The sequence below is a fragment of the Ambystoma mexicanum genome, chromosome 8 (assembly GCF_040938575.1).
Source record: "Ambystoma mexicanum isolate Mex_15411 chromosome 8, UKY_AmexF1_1, whole genome shotgun sequence".
NCBI classification, from domain to species: Eukaryota; Metazoa; Chordata; class Amphibia; order Caudata; family Ambystomatidae; genus Ambystoma; species Ambystoma mexicanum.
The window spans coordinates 117318753-117335188 of NC_090929.1; the positions used below are offsets into that span (position 1 = coordinate 117318753).

Here is a 16436-nt window from a genome sequence, read left to right on the forward strand (position 1 = left end):
ACGGGCGTATCTGAACTTATGTCCATCCAAAAGGCTCCGGAGCTTCATAGTCTTATTTAGAAAGGAACAACTACCAACAAGGATGGTTATGGGGACCAGAGAAAAGATTCCTATTAAAGAGCGAGTGTCGCCTTTGCAAAGCATTGGAAACATTGGAGACAGCCAAACATTTACTGACCGCATGTCAAATTATGACCAGTTATAATCCAGTTGTATATTGGTAGGCATGATATAATCAGGAAACCATTCGGGAATTGTCCTTTTGGCATCACTGCACTAATTCCGATAATATGTGCCTGCTAATTGCCCTCTACAATATATGGCTAAATATCGAAGCCAGGCTGGGCCCAATGATATGAGAAACAGAAAAGGTGGCGACAATATTCCCCACGTTAAATGGATGACTGGCCGGGTTGGGGAGAATAATCATTAATGTAACCTTTACTTACAAATATTCTGTGAGGCCTCCTGAGAAAAGATTGACAACAAAATCATATCTCCACTTCAACTATTTGAATTACACTGAGATTGTTAGCCTTTATGCTAAAGAGTCAATGGGGAGAGTAGGGTTGAGAAGGTTTAATTTTTATTTGAATGTATTCCATTGAGATTCTATGAAAAACTATGGTTAAATGATTTTTATGTGTATTGTTGTTTGAATGTTAGGATGTGATGGATATTATGATATTGTTATGTTTTATATTCGAACAATGTGTAAAGTTTATTTTGTAAACTAAATCACATCAAATATTAAATTAAACTTTTACTTTTAATAACAAAATAAGTCGCACTGTCGGCCACTGTATAACTCCCTCTCTCCTGGCCCCCCTCTACTACACTGGCAGCAAGCTGGTCCCTTCCAGCCACGTTCTCTTCCAGAAAATACTTCATAGCCTCGCCTCTGGCTGGGTACTCTCTGTCTAGCTTAGCCTCCATACAAAACGCCAGAGAACAGGGGGTCGGGCACACTACTCCTGAACAGTGAAGTATTGGGTGCTCTTTTTGCTTGTTCCAGTGTCTTCAAGCTCCGCTGTTTTTCTCTGGTTCAGAATCGACTGCTGATCCTTCAAAGTCGCCACTGTTAAATGAAAGTGCTCTTTTTGCTTGTTCCAGTGTCTTCAAGCTCCGCTGTTTTTCTCTGGTTCAGAATCGACTGCTGATCCTTCAAAGTCGCCACTGTTAAATGAAAGGGGCCCCCGCCAAATGAGCGGGACAAAATGGTGTGCCGTAAAAGGTGGGTGGAGGGGGGCTACAAACACCCTTGTTCCCCCACCCCATAATATTACGCCCATGGATGGACCCATGGACCCACAAGCGGGGCACACCCTTCAGTCTCTTTTTCTGCCCCTTGCACGGCTCCATGGCCTAATCATTCGTCACCCAAATGGGCACAAATATGTAGAGTTGGCCAAGCACTTTTTTGGAAAGGTTTTGTGGAAATCAAAACAGACTGATACAATGGGCCAGAGCATAGAAGCAGTGCTGCATATGGAACTATGGAGACAGTGCTGCATATGGAACTATGGAGACAGTGCTGCATATGGAACTATGGAGACAGTGCTGCATATGGAACTATGGAGCACTGCTACACATATAGAGAGAGATCCAAGAAAAACGTGTTTGTTAAATTTATTTTTTACCTGCAACAGTGCTTGAATAAAAGCTGTGACGGTAGAAGCAGCGGAACGCATGGCACTCACTCCTCAGCAAACGAAGCCCTCAAGATGGTGGACCAAAAAGGGAAGCGTGAAGACCATGGACCTACAAAGCAGAACAGAAGTGTGCAGTCATGCCAGCTATCGGGAGTTAATGTGCTCTGGCACAATCTCACAAGATGGTACGATTTATATTTTGAATGCAGGGATTTTTTTGGCGCATTCAGATGAAGCCAGTAAAACGGCCGCTATTATCTTTTAACTCCAAACTCCACATAACAGTATCCAAATGTTTGCGCATTACTTCACACCCCACATCCATTCAAGGCCTCGCTTCTCGGCTTGATTGGAAGACCAAGGACTCGAGGGACTTGGTTCTAAAGCCTGACAGTGGGTGGGTGGGGGGGGGGGGTGCACATAACTACGTACTGGCCAGATGCGCCCAATTATTGGTCCCGTTTATGTGGTGGGGGATAGCAATAGACAAACGGCAAGGAAAACCCTCCAGGAGCCGGGCAGAGACACACGTCTAGCACCTGTAACATAGGTCCAATGTTCACGTGTCCATTTTGCTGCAGACGCCAATTTTTTCTCAGACTCGAGCTGAAATACAGTACTACTCCGATGGAACAACCAGAAAGAACCAAGTGAGAACGTTTTACCGTCATATTAGTATGTGATGCTTACATTCAGTGTCTGCAAATAAACTGGACTACAGTTCCCAAAATGCATTCTGTATGGTAAGTCATTCAAACCCACCTCAAAATAGCAGGTGAAGTACGTGCCATCTGGTGGTAGTCCTGCTGCGTCCTTGCAGGCAGACCAATGAGTTGGTAGACAATCTTGCACTGGATTAAACATCCTGGAGCAACAGTCCAGCCACCCTGAAAATATAAAAATATTCTTTCCACAGCTGAAGACACTGAACATTATATAAAATGAAGCCAGACAACTTAAGAGAATGTGGGTTTTCTAATTAAGGTTTACAAAATATATATAAACTAGAAACCATTTTTCTTTTAATTTCGTATTTAGAAATGTCTGCAAGTTTGCTTTCTCAGTGTTCACCTAGGTTTACAAGACTCCACCTCAATTGCTGAACACTTCTCTGTAATTACGCATAGGAATGCTGGTGATTACTCGAGTATTATGTGGAATAACCTCAGCAGTTTGTGAAAGATACGCTACATATGCTACGTTAAGTACTCCTCTTAATAAAACTGCCATCACCCAATTAGACACTTCCTGAAATGAACATGGCTGAATGCTGCTGCTGCTACAGACGGTTTGCTCTCTCCCCGAACAGTTCGGAGGGTGGGTACTTGACCGAGAACGTTTTTTTGGAAGCTGAAGGTTTGTAATGATGTAAGAGTCCTTTCAACAGCGTTTACTATCGAACTGCAATTTAATTTAGAACTAGCTTAATACCTGAGAGCAGTCAGTAAGCGCTGGACCAGGATTCGAACCTATGTTGCTCTGCATTGACTTGCTTTCAAGACAAACGTGTTGCACCTGAGATATCCTATATATTTTGAAACAGGATCTACCCTCCCCCCTACTTTTCCACATTTCTTTGAAGGCAGTCACTTCTCACCCACTGCCATGGTAGGAGAATTCAATCGCTGTACGAGACAGGGGACAATACAAGTGTATTGGGTAACGTAGAGAACGGCAGACGGATATTGAAGACCAAATCCAATGCTTCAAAAACCTTTTCCTCCATGGAAAAATCGAATATTATGAAGGAATCGGCGTCCTTTATACGCAGCACTTTGCTCAAAGCCCATTTCCTCTTCAAAACAAGGTTTATAAAAAGTAAATTTTATTGCAAAAATATGCAGGGGAAACTCCTCTGCCCCCCCCACCCCCCACCCACCTTTCTAAATACCTAAACCCAACCGCCACATCTAAATGTTGTGGTAAAATGTGAGGGAATGGACATCAACCAAATTGGCCTGTGAGGAAAATGGGTAATACCATTATAAAGAACGTGGTGTTCAAACAAAATCATGCATTCCTAGTTAAAATAACACAAGAATATGCCATTAGAATGGGCAGGCTGGAAAAATACAGGTCCTTTCAAAACTTGAAAATTAATGTTAATATAAATCTTCTCTAATGTAAAAAGTGCATCCACGAAGTCAACTAAAATGCTTACACACTATAGTCATGTTACCTCATTGAGCAGGTATTGCACGAAGCGGAGCCAAACGGGGCAACGTTAATTATGGACCTACCACTAAAGGGGTTTGGTTAACACCAGGGATGGAGCCAAACGGTTGCAAGTAGAATAGAAACCTCATGATGGCTTTATGGACAACCAATAGAAAAGTATTTTTGGATATTACATCTTTAGTCCCACAGAGGCAACTTGCTAACATTTGGCTATTTATTGGAGTGGTATAGCCATAGATGATGGATCTTTAAACTATTGCCAAAGGTTGAGCAAAAGAGCACCATTGTTTTGGGTGTGTCAAGTGTGGCCTCTAATGGGTATTTGGCCCAGAATTTAAATGCTATGATAGTACATTTTACCTATTTACAGGTAAATTGTTTGATATTATCAAAGGAAGATTTTCTCCAAAAAAAAACGAATTTACTTCTGCTCAGAAATGCATACTTTACACAGCGATTGGTGTGTACGAAAAGAAGTAGTGGAACTATGTTCCCTGCTGCTCGGCCCCGCTCCCCACAAACCCCATCTCTGCGTCCCCTCTCACACACAATCCAAACACCCAAACAAACACACCTGCAATTTATAGGAATGTGCAGTGCACTGAAGTGCAAGCTCCAACTTCTTACTGCACTTTTATTTTACAACTAAACCATTCCAGAACGGTTTCTTAAAGTATAGGAACTGTGAAACTTAAAAATAAAAAGTATGGGAGCACCATTCCCGCCCACTTAGACTTCTGACTTTACAACGGCTTCAACAGTCCGCTGAAGAACACAAGAGGTATTTCTGGATAGTTCCAATGTGTTGTTAATTATGAAAGGGTCTTCATCGGTTGGAGACACGTACCCACTAAAGATATTGTGGAAGAAAAATAGAGGTTTCTACACATACTGACGATTTAAGTGTAAAGGACGGTATAAAGGGTTAAGTAAAGTTATTTCAATCGAATAACGGGAAATAACTAGACTATAGAGCATATGAAAGGGAATCTAGGTCAGAGAAACGGATGACCTGTGCAGAGCCCTGAATTTTTGATGCAGCTGTCTAATCTGCTCAGAGTACAGAAGCCAGACATCATTCCCAATTGACCTCGATATTCAGTGAGCCGCAGAGAAGCTGCAGACACTGGGTAGCTGGATGCCAACCCGAGAAAAAGGAATGTGGGGTAGGAACAGGCTAAGCAGAGCTTTTAGTAAGAATTAAAAGGTCTCTGCAGCAAATGCCGCGGGGGCCGGGGGAGAAGATGAGCAGCCTAGAGAAGCCCCAAGCATGTTTTTACGCTTGGCCTTTCAATGTTTTGAATTGCAATAATTTAGAGGTTTTAATTTTGGTTTTGTAAAACTAGCGTGATGTTGCATCGAAGAAAACCAACAGAATTAATAATGCAAATATGAACCCTGTTTAAACTGCTGAACCAACTGGAGGAGAGTGAATCTTCTAGGTCTGAGGCACAAAGTCCCATGAAAACGGCTTTTGCTGTTTGTGATGCCATGAGCGTACGCTAAAGGCAATACCTTACAGTCCCACCTGCAATGTGCGTGAGCGAGGGCATGGAGCGAGGGCATGGAGCGACAGCGATCGCTTTAGAAGTGTCTGCCTACAAAAAAGAGCCATTGCCCGAAAAGCAGTAATGGCTCCGAATTTGGAGTGTAGAATACATGGAAGAATCTTACAGGGTCCTGGGGATCGTGACATATGGGTATGCACCTACACGCATGTACACTTAATCCAATACAGTGACACCAAAGCGCCTTTCAAGCAGGATCTGCTGGACCCCAATAGAAGATTCAAAATACAGCACTCCCTCAAACGGTGGCTTTTGAAAGACTAACTTGCTTTCTTCAGTAAAGATGCAGGTGCGTCTTTTGCAAAAATCCTATATTTGCTTTGGATCATCAACAGATCTACTCCAGATCACGAAGGTGCCTGATGTTTTCCAGTCTCTAGGCCAAAGGTCTACCTTCTAAGACCATACTAATTTGGTGGAGCTCAGTGCTGCACATAGGCTTCAAGCAGCAGCCCTCCATAAACGAGCAAGGTTCTGCACAGGTGTCCACTTTCCATAATGTTTATACTAACGGGTACAGTAATAGACAACTATTTTATTGGTAGAGCTAGTTCATATTGGTTTAACAAAAGAAACAGAGAAGGCATCGTTTTAAAACCGATATCAGTTTGTAGACTAAACAAGTTGCTGCCAAAATTCAATGTACTCTAGTTGTAGGATGTACCCATTACCTACAGCATATCCACAGTATTATGGTGGGGTTTGACATGCTTGTGAGCTAGGGGCTTTTTAGCTCCTGCATCGACCCCAGGACAGCCTGGTTACTTTAAATCCCAAAGCTAATAGGAGCCATTTTTGGCTCCCCAGGCCAGCTGGCGCATTACAAACATGCATATGCTACATATTTGAGAAAGCAAATAAAACAAATTGGGACGCCATTTTAATCTAATAGAGCATGCATACATTATGGGCAAAAAGTGAGTGTGCATCTGATGTGGAAGTTAGATTTGCGGTGCGCTGGGGTTTGCTCCTTCCTACTGGACGGTGCCTGATACCAAGATCTGCTTTTTGGAATAAACTTGATCCTGAATTGAAAGCAGCCATGTCAAACAAACCATACAATTGAGTGACACTGGAGTCTACGTGTATCCCGCTGTTTTTCCAACCTGATGCCCTGGCATTTGCCAAATTACTTACTTAGATTTACAGGGCAAACACAATTTTCTGAAATATCAGCATCCGATGGCCACCTTAGTTGCTGGTGTGCTGTAACCATTGACAGAATCTAAAGATCTACCAAATTAGGGGGGGGGGGCATTGACTATGGGTTATGGAGACATTACCCACCAAGAAATGAAGCCTTCTCTGCTTTTATATTTCAGCACAATGTAACTAGAGAAACATTTAAGTGAGGGCATTCTGGTGAAGAAAAAAAAATCATAAAAGGACAAGGATCACAGTTGATAAAACATACAGTTTACTCAGGCCAGGGAATATATTTACAATGTGTTTTGTCCATGCAACTTAAGTGGGTGCAGCATGGCGAAGAGAGGAATTGGACCACTTTCTTGACAGACTCAATAGAACACTATATAGCAGTCCCAAGGCATATTGCAGATGCCCGCCTTATTTTTGGTTTGAAAGCTAATGAACTGTACCAGCTCTGCGGTACTATTAGTATCACCCTGAAGATTTGGCATTTTTTTAAATGATCTTGTCCCAGCTCCTCCCCTCGCTAGAACTTACACGAGAGAATGCTTTGCCAGGATTAAGAAAGTGAAAGTTAAGGACAGAGCAAGTTGCAGCCAAGTCGGGGAGCCTGATGTTCCATTCTTTAGGGGGCGAAGAGGAGGAGGAGATCCAAGTTGCTGATGTACAGCCATTAAACTGCTAAAGACACACTCGGGCACTGTCGCAAAAGTCTTACATCTTAACACTTAATTGAGGATTACCCTTTTTTTTTAAAGTTGGCCCTCCAGAGAATCTCTGCGTTCGATTGCTAACGATCTATACCACATAATGACCTTGCTTTGCATGTTTAGCTATGGTTTGAAAAGCTGTTATTTATGAACATGAAGTAAGTTCAGTAGCCCTGCAAAGTACAGAATTCTTACACCATTGGCTGATGGGTGGCAGCCAATCAAGTTGCTTCGATCAGGGCTGAACCGCTGCCCTCCCATAAACCTGCACTTGCTTGCCATCGCATCCCTGCCGCAATCACCCACAGGCTGCCAGGACCATGAGCTGGGTACTCCAGCCCCCCCCCCCACCACCTCCCCCCACAGCCCAATCTTTCTAATTAATGGATTGTGTCCTCCCGTGGATTAGATATATATAAGATTATGGATCCGTGAGGGGAAAATCCAGCAGAAAGAACATTACCAGGGGTAAGTCATTTGTTATTTTCCCCCACAACAAATGTGAGCATTATTAGCATCCCAGACATTGCTGGAGTGCTAATGGCAAGAATGGATGCCGGGATGGTGTGGCCCAGCTGGCGATTACCCATAGCACAGATAGTAGGCCCTTACTACGTCGGGTTCATCCTCTTGGGCTAGACTAGGAACATTACCGACCTGGTCAGCTCACTGCAGTGCCCTGGTCACTTCAATAGACGAAGAGATGAAAAACTGGATAGTAAATAATGGGCAGCAATTCTATTAGGGGACAATGGTGCAGTGCCATCTCAGGATTCTGGTGACCTTTGTACACCATTTCACCCTTGGCTACATGCTTGTGTGGCATTATGGCACATGAAACATACCCGCTCTGCATCAGTATAGTACTTGCTAAGCTATTGCTGTTGTACAAATTGCGTTGGTTTCAAAATCTGTCGTTCACGTGAATTAGAGGGTGCATGTTTTCTATCAGTTGCAAGCCTGGAATACATATTTTTACAAATACTAAAAAAAAGGTGATTGGAGAACTTGTTTTTTTTGCAGGTTCAAGGTTCCATGGGTAATTAAAAAAACACTCTTCCTTATAGTCCCGGCGGTTTATCTAGTCACCAGCCCCCAGAGTCTCAATATGGCACCCTAATTCACAGATATCCGTATGTCCCCTTCAATAATTCAGAGGTATTGAGGGAAGCAGAGGGGCATGGCTCCTCCAATGAGGGATATTGAGCGGCAGTATGAGGGTTTAGAGGACACTCCAGATACGGGTGTGCATAATGTAGCGTATGGACAGTTAAGATCCACCCTGTGTTACTTGCACAGAGCACCAGTTAAAGGGCCCCAGAAGGAGCATACAGGTAGGGCGATTGATCCAGAGGCTGGAGTTTTTGTTTTGGGATACTAGGTATTCTCAACACCCGAGCTTTCAAAGAAAAAGACCTGGGGCTAATCTATGTAGGCACCGAAAGGTGGTAGCTTACGAGTTAGCTCAATGAGTTCAGCAATGGTTTCAAATATCTAGTACGGTGGTAAAGAGAAGCACAACTAATGTGTCATCGAGTGCTTTATGTAAAGGAGGTAATGGGGCTCAATTTGATCACCCAGTTGGGCAAATTAACGGGTGTACTGTGGCTCTTCGAGACTCCACACATTGCAAATACTGGGGATCCGTGTTTGAAGGTGTTGAGAGGTCTTTCAGCAAAGTTTGCGTGGCAATTGGAACCGGTTCTGGTCTTTCAGAATCATTATTTGTCTGACTGAAACAAGAAAGAAGAAACCCATTTCTGGCCCTGGGTGCCTGGTTTTGTTTGTGATGATAAATCTGTCAATTTATGACCTTTTAGACCTTTTAGAAAATAAATGTTAAGACTAGTTACCTCCACCTGCTATACCGTGATAACCATGATATACCGTGATTTGGCAATAAGGTTATCGTACCGTCATAAAACTAATACCGTGACACCCCTACTGGACATTCACATTGGAGTGCCACATCGCCGTAGATGCCGGAATAATGCATTAGTTAATACATTGAGTTTGCGAGATAGATTCATGTGCTTGGTCTGTCCAAAAGAAGTCCATGGAGCCTTCCTCTGTTGCACTCCTTGGAGTCTCCGGAAGGCAAAACCGCTTTACTAGTTCTCAAGCTGAACACACCCCAACAGGGAGGGAGGGTTCAAAGTGGTGGCGGCTGAGCCAGGTGCATGAATGCGTAGACCTATTGCCTGCACTGTGCGTGCGCTGGAAGGCCTTGCGCTGCTGTTCAAGGGCAGCACAGGTATGGAGGCGATCTAGCTCGGTACTGAAGGCTACACCATGTCTGCACTTCCTGACGGAGGAGGCGATAGCACCGGTGTTACAGAGGGTCAGTCAGGTAAGGCCGTTTGTTAGATTGTGGAAGATGGGATGTGCTCCACCGACTGGGATCGTGCATCGTGACGCTTCTTCGATTTTTGTGTTACAGTGGCTTCTCTGGACGAGAACATTTTGCTCTTCGGAGATTAGTATGGTCCGTTGTGCAGAAAAGTCTGAGATGATTAAACTTTTTTTTTTTTTTACCATGGGTGCAATGTTTTTGCCAGGGTGATCCAGGGCTTCATAGGGCGCTGGTGGAGAGTTCTCGCAAAGGGTTGCTTGTATCGCAGTCCCCACCATCACCAGCATAGCTGCAGTATTCTGTATGACTTTGTGCTGGTGCACCTGGTGTTTTCATTGCCCAATGGTGCGTCCTTTCTGTTGCCATTGGGGTGCATCAGTGAGCTAAGGCAGCAACGTTTTATGCTGAAGGCTATAATGGGGGTTTTAACTAACCATCCAATTTACGATTTTGAGTTTGCAAAATATACCCTAGGATGTTGCTAAAATGCGTAGTTTTGTCTTTTACTCATGTACCCCATTGAATTGGTGTGAAGGTCCACCACTCAATTTCTACAGCGCCAGACCCACTCATCATTAAAGAGGCAAACTCGCTCTCTTTCCAATCAGGAGATCAAACAAGAGCATCAGCAAAGTATTACTGTCCCACCTAAGAAAAATGCCACATGATGTACAGATTTGTGCTACAATTTGTCCCTGCGATGACCAGCTTCCATCTGGTTCCCGTGATCTACGTGCTTGCCGTAGTTGCCGCTCAGCCACATGTAGAAGTGAGCAAAACCAATACAAAACCACGAATCGACGACTCCTGAGGCCGTGGAAGGCACACATTGCCTTTGGAGCATGAGCACCCAAAGGCCCTCAGGTTCCATCAATCTGGTACAATGATGTATGTAGCGCAATCTCCATCGGCTGGTATTGCCATGTTTCACAAAAGCATAGCATCTAATAAAAACAACAACAAAAAATGGAACTAAAACAAGAAATTGCTGAACAGGTTTCATGCAGAATATGAGCGCTCGAGGTCTGGTGAACATTGGCAAATGTTTGTGGCTGCATTAGAAAGTGCCCCTCCTCCCAGGGTTAGAGCCCTAGCCAAGGACTGTGTACTTCCACAGGCCCATGCCACGTAGAATTCTTATCACTGATGCTTCACATGGGGTTTTGGGATTTAAAAAAGTGCTCTGTGGCTAGACGTTTTGTGCCATCCACCCTAATGTCACTAGCCTAAATATAAAAGTCCTCCAGCACAAGCAAATCTCTGGGCGACAGTGCAATTTAGAACAGAAGAAACGTAAACCCAAGTTACGCCTATACTTCTGATCTAATAGGTAAAAAGAATTATATGGCAACCTCAAGTCCTACCGCATCCTCCTTTTGAAGATTAAGCTCTTTTGGTGTATAGATGTCAAATAGTCCGACTTTAAAAATCTTTTCACGCCTGGTATGTATGTTTTCAATGTCTTTATATTCTGGTAGTCACAATTAGGTACTGCAATGTCCTTTAAGAGATGGTCGCCTGTGTCCTCATAAAATGAGCATTTTTGTGTCCTTAGGTTTCTGTACTGTGATGAAGTTCCCTGCCGGGTTCTGCGACTACCAATGTGGGAACTGTGTAAGGTAGGGCTCAGGGTTCTTTGGGGAGGCTCCTCTGGTCACTTTATCTTGGTACCTGACATTGCACTGGGCAATTACAGTACCACATCTCCTACCAGTCCAGACCATCTTCAAAGATTTAGATCCGACACAAAACCCTAGTTGGCACTGTAGGACAGGATTTGCACAGCCTCTCATCTTTTGAGAGCTTAAAGCTCCCTATAAGGGGACCCAAACATCCTAACCCTTCTACCTTTCGTGGAAAAGGTTTCTTTTCACAGGACAGCGGTTTTAAGTGTTTTGTTATAGTTGTAGCTATTTCATAGCGGTCATTTTAGAAGGATCACAGGACGCGCAGTGAAAACTGCACTACCACAATGTGGCCCGTTCATGCCTTAACCCAACATTGACGTTCAACTGAAGAGGATGGTTAACATTTGAGGGATGGTTGGTGCTAGAGGAAGGAACGAGAGCTGGAGGAGGAAAAGGGCAATCACTTGCCAAGCAAGAATAGGGAGGCATGTGGAGGCAGGGTTGACTCAAGGGCAGCTGAGAAGGTGGGAGAAGAAACGAGACCCCAGCAGGACTGGCCAACAAAGAGAAGTCAGGGTGTCGGGGAGGAGGCCCCAAGACGCGAAAGTCCCAAATAGCAGAGGCCAGGACTACGAGACACGCTTCATCCGGACAGATGCTGAGCCGATATGAACTGGTTAAAAAGACTTTGACTTTTACAAAAACATCACTGTCTACAGGCACACTTGAGGGAGAGGTCGGAAGAAGGGGTTTGAGAACCAGAGGGAAAGCTGCAATGCCACCTATAGATGAGGTCATGACACCTGTTGTGAGAGACTTGGTTACCGTCGTAGTCCCCGATCTTGGTGGAGGTGCACATCAGTAACATCTTGTGAATTCTTTCCCTTGTCACTTGTCGGCTCATTCTACACGGGTCTCCTGACCGGACATGCAATTGCTGGTGGAAAGCGGCATGAAGAACTCCTGGCCTCTGGATAAAAGAAGTCCTCCCAGGACTCCGCACGACACCTGACCAAAGGTTACACAGTGGTTATTATATATGTGGTGGTTTGATCACACTGCATTGGAAACGTCATTACAACAAACCATGATAATTTATAACAAAGTGGATTACAAAACACATGTGAGAATGTATTTTCCTGTGAAAGGCGGCACGATGGTAATGATATTGTACAAATGTAGCTTTGTAGTAGACATGGTTTTATCAGAAACACATTTCTTTAGCTACAATAGGTTCCTCATTTAGATTCTTTTCACAAATTATTTCTTCTTTGGTCAGCAGCCGGGAGGAGAACAGCAGTTATTGTGGCTGGCGAGTTAAGTGAATGGGCTTGGATAAGACTGCACCTACGTATCTGGCATAGGACAGAATTTTGGCGTTTCTCGGTTAATCCATTTCAAAATAAGGAGACCATAAGAGCTTTTTTGGGTGTTATTGGATGTTGTAGAGGATCTGTTTCCGCAACATTCCCAACAATGGACAAACCATAAACAAAAGCAAAGCAATACTGTTTAACCCCTTAAGTGCCATGGCCGAGTATGTCCGTCCTTTTTCCATATACTTGCATAATAGCTTGGGAGGTGGAAGTTGAATGTTCCCTGATCGTTTTAGAGACTGCAACAATCTTGGGAAGTTGGACCTACATGTAAGAAGATCAGAATAGCCAGAACGGACTTAAATATTTAATTCTGGAATATGTCCATGCAAAACTAACTGCATCCACAGAGTTATACGAAAATGGCCTTCAGAGGTGTGCAACTTGAACCTCTCAAGATATTCTGGGCTTCGAATGAATTCCCCCAAAACAGCCCGAATCAATGCAGCAGCAGTACAAAAACAGAAAAAAAAAATTCAAACCGTTTACCTTGCCCATTTAGTGACTCTCAGACGTTTTTGATTGTGCCTTTTTTGCTAATTTTTGCAAGTCCACTGAATGTCTAAAGTGCCTACAATTTTGGGGTGAATAAGTGACGTTTTTATACAAAAGCATGCTTTAGAAACGATCTGCATTTTTGTATGCCACTTGCAGTGCTCTCTCGTCCTATATTCACATTTGGGGAAGATCATCGCCAAAAACCATGTGAGTATCATTTTTTGGTAGGTGTTCAATTATTTTTGGTCGAACAGACCCATCAGTGCATATGTATGTATTTTATCTGCAGCTTCAAAAGGGGAAGCCAGGAAATGCCTACTTGAGCAACTAATGACTGGGGCAAGGGTTTCAAGCTACCAGCCGGGCATAAGAAGTTACTTGCCTCCTGCATTCACCTCATCATGCACATGGCATACTCTCTTACTAGCCACCACGACTCAATTATCACTCGCCAATGGGTAGTTTACATTTGGAGGCCTGAACAGGGAAATTTGAGGATCACTGCCATGTGATTATTTTGGCACGCTTCAAAGACCGCATAGTTTCACATCAACCGGATTGATATGTTCAATACTGCTTTGGCCTCTACACAAGACAGGGTGGCAACTCGCAAAGCATTATAAATCAAGGTGGTCTCTTGTTGCCCCCTCCCCCCCCGACCCCCATTTCTGAAAAGCTGCTCAGGAGCGCTTTCATTCTCATTCTGGGGCACAATATTCACAAAAGATTGGCTTCTTCACCCAGTTGTCCTTTACAAAGAGAGCAAGTGCCCTACTTGGAACGCCGTTGTCTGCTCTTCTTCAAGGCAGCCAAGATGCAGCGAGGGCATGCTGGTCTCCAGGGTGGAGTGGATGTGGTGATGAGCTAGGGCTAAAGTGGACTGCAAGCAATCTGAACTTTCAGTATTAAAAAGCGAACTTCTGGCAAGCCCCACTACAACAGTGGTATTCCATGGGTTTTTCTACGCCACGATTTAATATTCTGCTCAATTTTAAATCTATTCTGGAGTGTGTGTGATGAGATGCGCAAATGCTAGATTACAGAACATTATATCAGAAAATGTAGGAATGCCCCATTGTCAAGATTTAGTAAATGTACCATATCGCCCAGAATTGATGTAGGGATACCATGTTGCCCTAAATTAGTTAATCTGGGGATGCCAAACTGCCCTGAATTGGTAAATGTAGGTTTAAGATACAGCATGGATGAGGTGGCAAGAGAACAGATGTCATTGTGGCCCAGGGTTTGGGTAAATTCCAGTGCTTCTTTCCCAGCACCTTATAAGGGACACTGCGAAGCACAAAGGGGCGAACCCAATCAACAGGCTCCAATATATAAAACCATCCTTACAGAACTCAAATCTGGAAGGGCACTTTGATATGCCAAGCCTAATGACTATTTGGTTTGCTCCCACAAGAAATCCCAAAGAAGTCACATCACCAGAGCCTGCTTTAACTGCCTAGCATTGGGGGAAGTAATGTTGAAGAGAAGGGGGCTGAGCATTCATGCCGTCTGTCGTTTATGTGGCACACGTCAGGAGGACTTGGCACACGTTTTGTTCTTTTGTCCTACTTACACCGCGCCAAGAAGATGGTTGCTGGTCCCTATTCTTAAAGGGAAAAACTTTACACAGTATGGGCGAGCACTTTTTTGTCTGCTGAAAGCAAATCCCCCCTCCCCGCACCACCGACAGCCTGGGCTCTGTTGATCTTTATAAACTGGGCAGTGAAATGCACCAGAAGATTATGCAGGATAAAGAGGCCCTTTGTCAACAAACCAAAGTATACCTACTCAAGTAGGTGGGTAGATTAATGGTGTTTTGTTACTGTTACATTATAAGCAGTTGGCTTAATTTTAATGCATGGAGTTTGTTGCTGTTTTGATATGTCTTTGTACTTTTATGGATATTGTTATCCGAATAGTTTGTAAATGTAGGGATGCCACGTTGCCCTGAATTGGTAAATGTAGGGATGCCACGCTACTCTGAATTGGTAAATGTAGGGATTCTGCGTTGTCCTGAATTAGCAAATGTAGCGATGCCATGTTGCCTATAATTGGTAAATGTAGGGATGCTGCATTGCCCTGAATTGATAAATATAGGGATGCTGCATTGCCCTGAATTGATAAATGTAGGGATGCTGCATTGCCCTGAATTGATAAATATAGGGATGCCGCATTGCCCTGAATTGGTAAATGTAGGGATGCTGCGTTGCCATGAATTGGTAAATGTAGGGATACTTCATTGTCCCAGAGTCACTTCTGAAATGTACATAATTTTATCAAGAATGCATTGCCACCAAGTTAAAACCATGGAGGTCACGGACTGCAAAATTTGGTATGGTCCAGATAAGGTTGAACAGGGCAGCTGCTCCTTGAATATGTAGGCCTTCGTTCCATGGGATGACTCGCCTTAGGAGAGAGCATCAATATCCAAGTACGAGATACCAGGGCATTTGTTGTATAGGACAGACTATCTGCCTCATGGGACACAATAAGGGCCTTCCTTCAGTAGGACAAGACACCAGGGCATTCATAATCTAGTGGGACATCTGTTCGGGAGGAAGGCACTTCTGGTCAATGGTCCAGAGCGCCCATTCCATAGGACAAAATACTATGGCATGGTTTCTATTGATTGACATACCAGAACGTGCTTTCCCTCGCATCACAACCTAAGATGTTGATTACATTGGAATGACATATTGGAGTACACATCCATTCCAGTTATGTATCGAGACATCCACCGATGACATTGCCCAGCATCCTTTCCATAGGATGACCTAACAAGAGTTCCATTCCAAGGGTTGAAACATCAGGCCATTCCTTCCAAAAGCCATGCCAGAACAGGTCGACATCTACCTAGGTACCGACCTGTACGCAGAGCTCAGGGTACTTCTGGTCCACACGCATCAACTCAACGTTACAGATAACTTGGGTTTTCCCTCTCTCTCTCTCCTCCCCAAATCGATGTCAGAGTGCCTGTAGACTATGCAAATCGCTGCCGTGTTACGTATATATCGCAGCAACCTGGGAAGTCCACCACAGCACTCCATGAGATATCATGCCAGGCGACTGCAGACACATCAAGCGCTGCACAAGATGTATAAAAACATGCTCAGTGAATTTCATTTAAGCTTTTTTTCATACATGAAAATACAGTTATTACAGATGGCAATCGTTAGGGCCGGTACGGTCCACTCTGGGCCTGCCATGATTGGTACGTTGTATTGTAGATTTATATTGTGCCTATAAACAGGAAAGTGTTTCAAAGTGCTGAAGGAGGGTGGGAACAAGTGAAAAACAGTCTCTCAGAGCCCTAGAAATTCA

At 43.9% G+C, this 16436-nt stretch overlaps 1 protein-coding gene and 1 long non-coding RNA gene across 3 annotated transcripts in view; one reads left to right on the top strand and one right to left on the bottom strand.

Annotated features, from left to right (window-relative positions):
* The window catches only part of NR6A1 (nuclear receptor subfamily 6 group A member 1), a 1456199-nt gene that overhangs the window by 542556 nt on the left and 897207 nt on the right, over positions 1-16436 (top strand). The gene's annotated exons all lie outside the window — the stretch shown is intronic.
* Positions 1-16436, bottom strand: part of LOC138471689 (uncharacterized) — a 42581-nt gene that overhangs the window by 22095 nt on the left and 4050 nt on the right. The window contains exons 2-4 of one of the 2 annotated variants that reach the window (XR_011268492.1): positions 12064-12246; positions 2415-2539; positions 1641-1761 (exon numbers count right to left, since the gene is read on the bottom strand). This is a non-coding gene — a long non-coding RNA (uncharacterized lncRNA). The remainder of the gene's footprint in view (positions 1-1640; positions 1762-2414; positions 2540-12063; positions 12247-16436) is intronic. The other variant, XR_011268491.1, reaches the window with a different exon arrangement.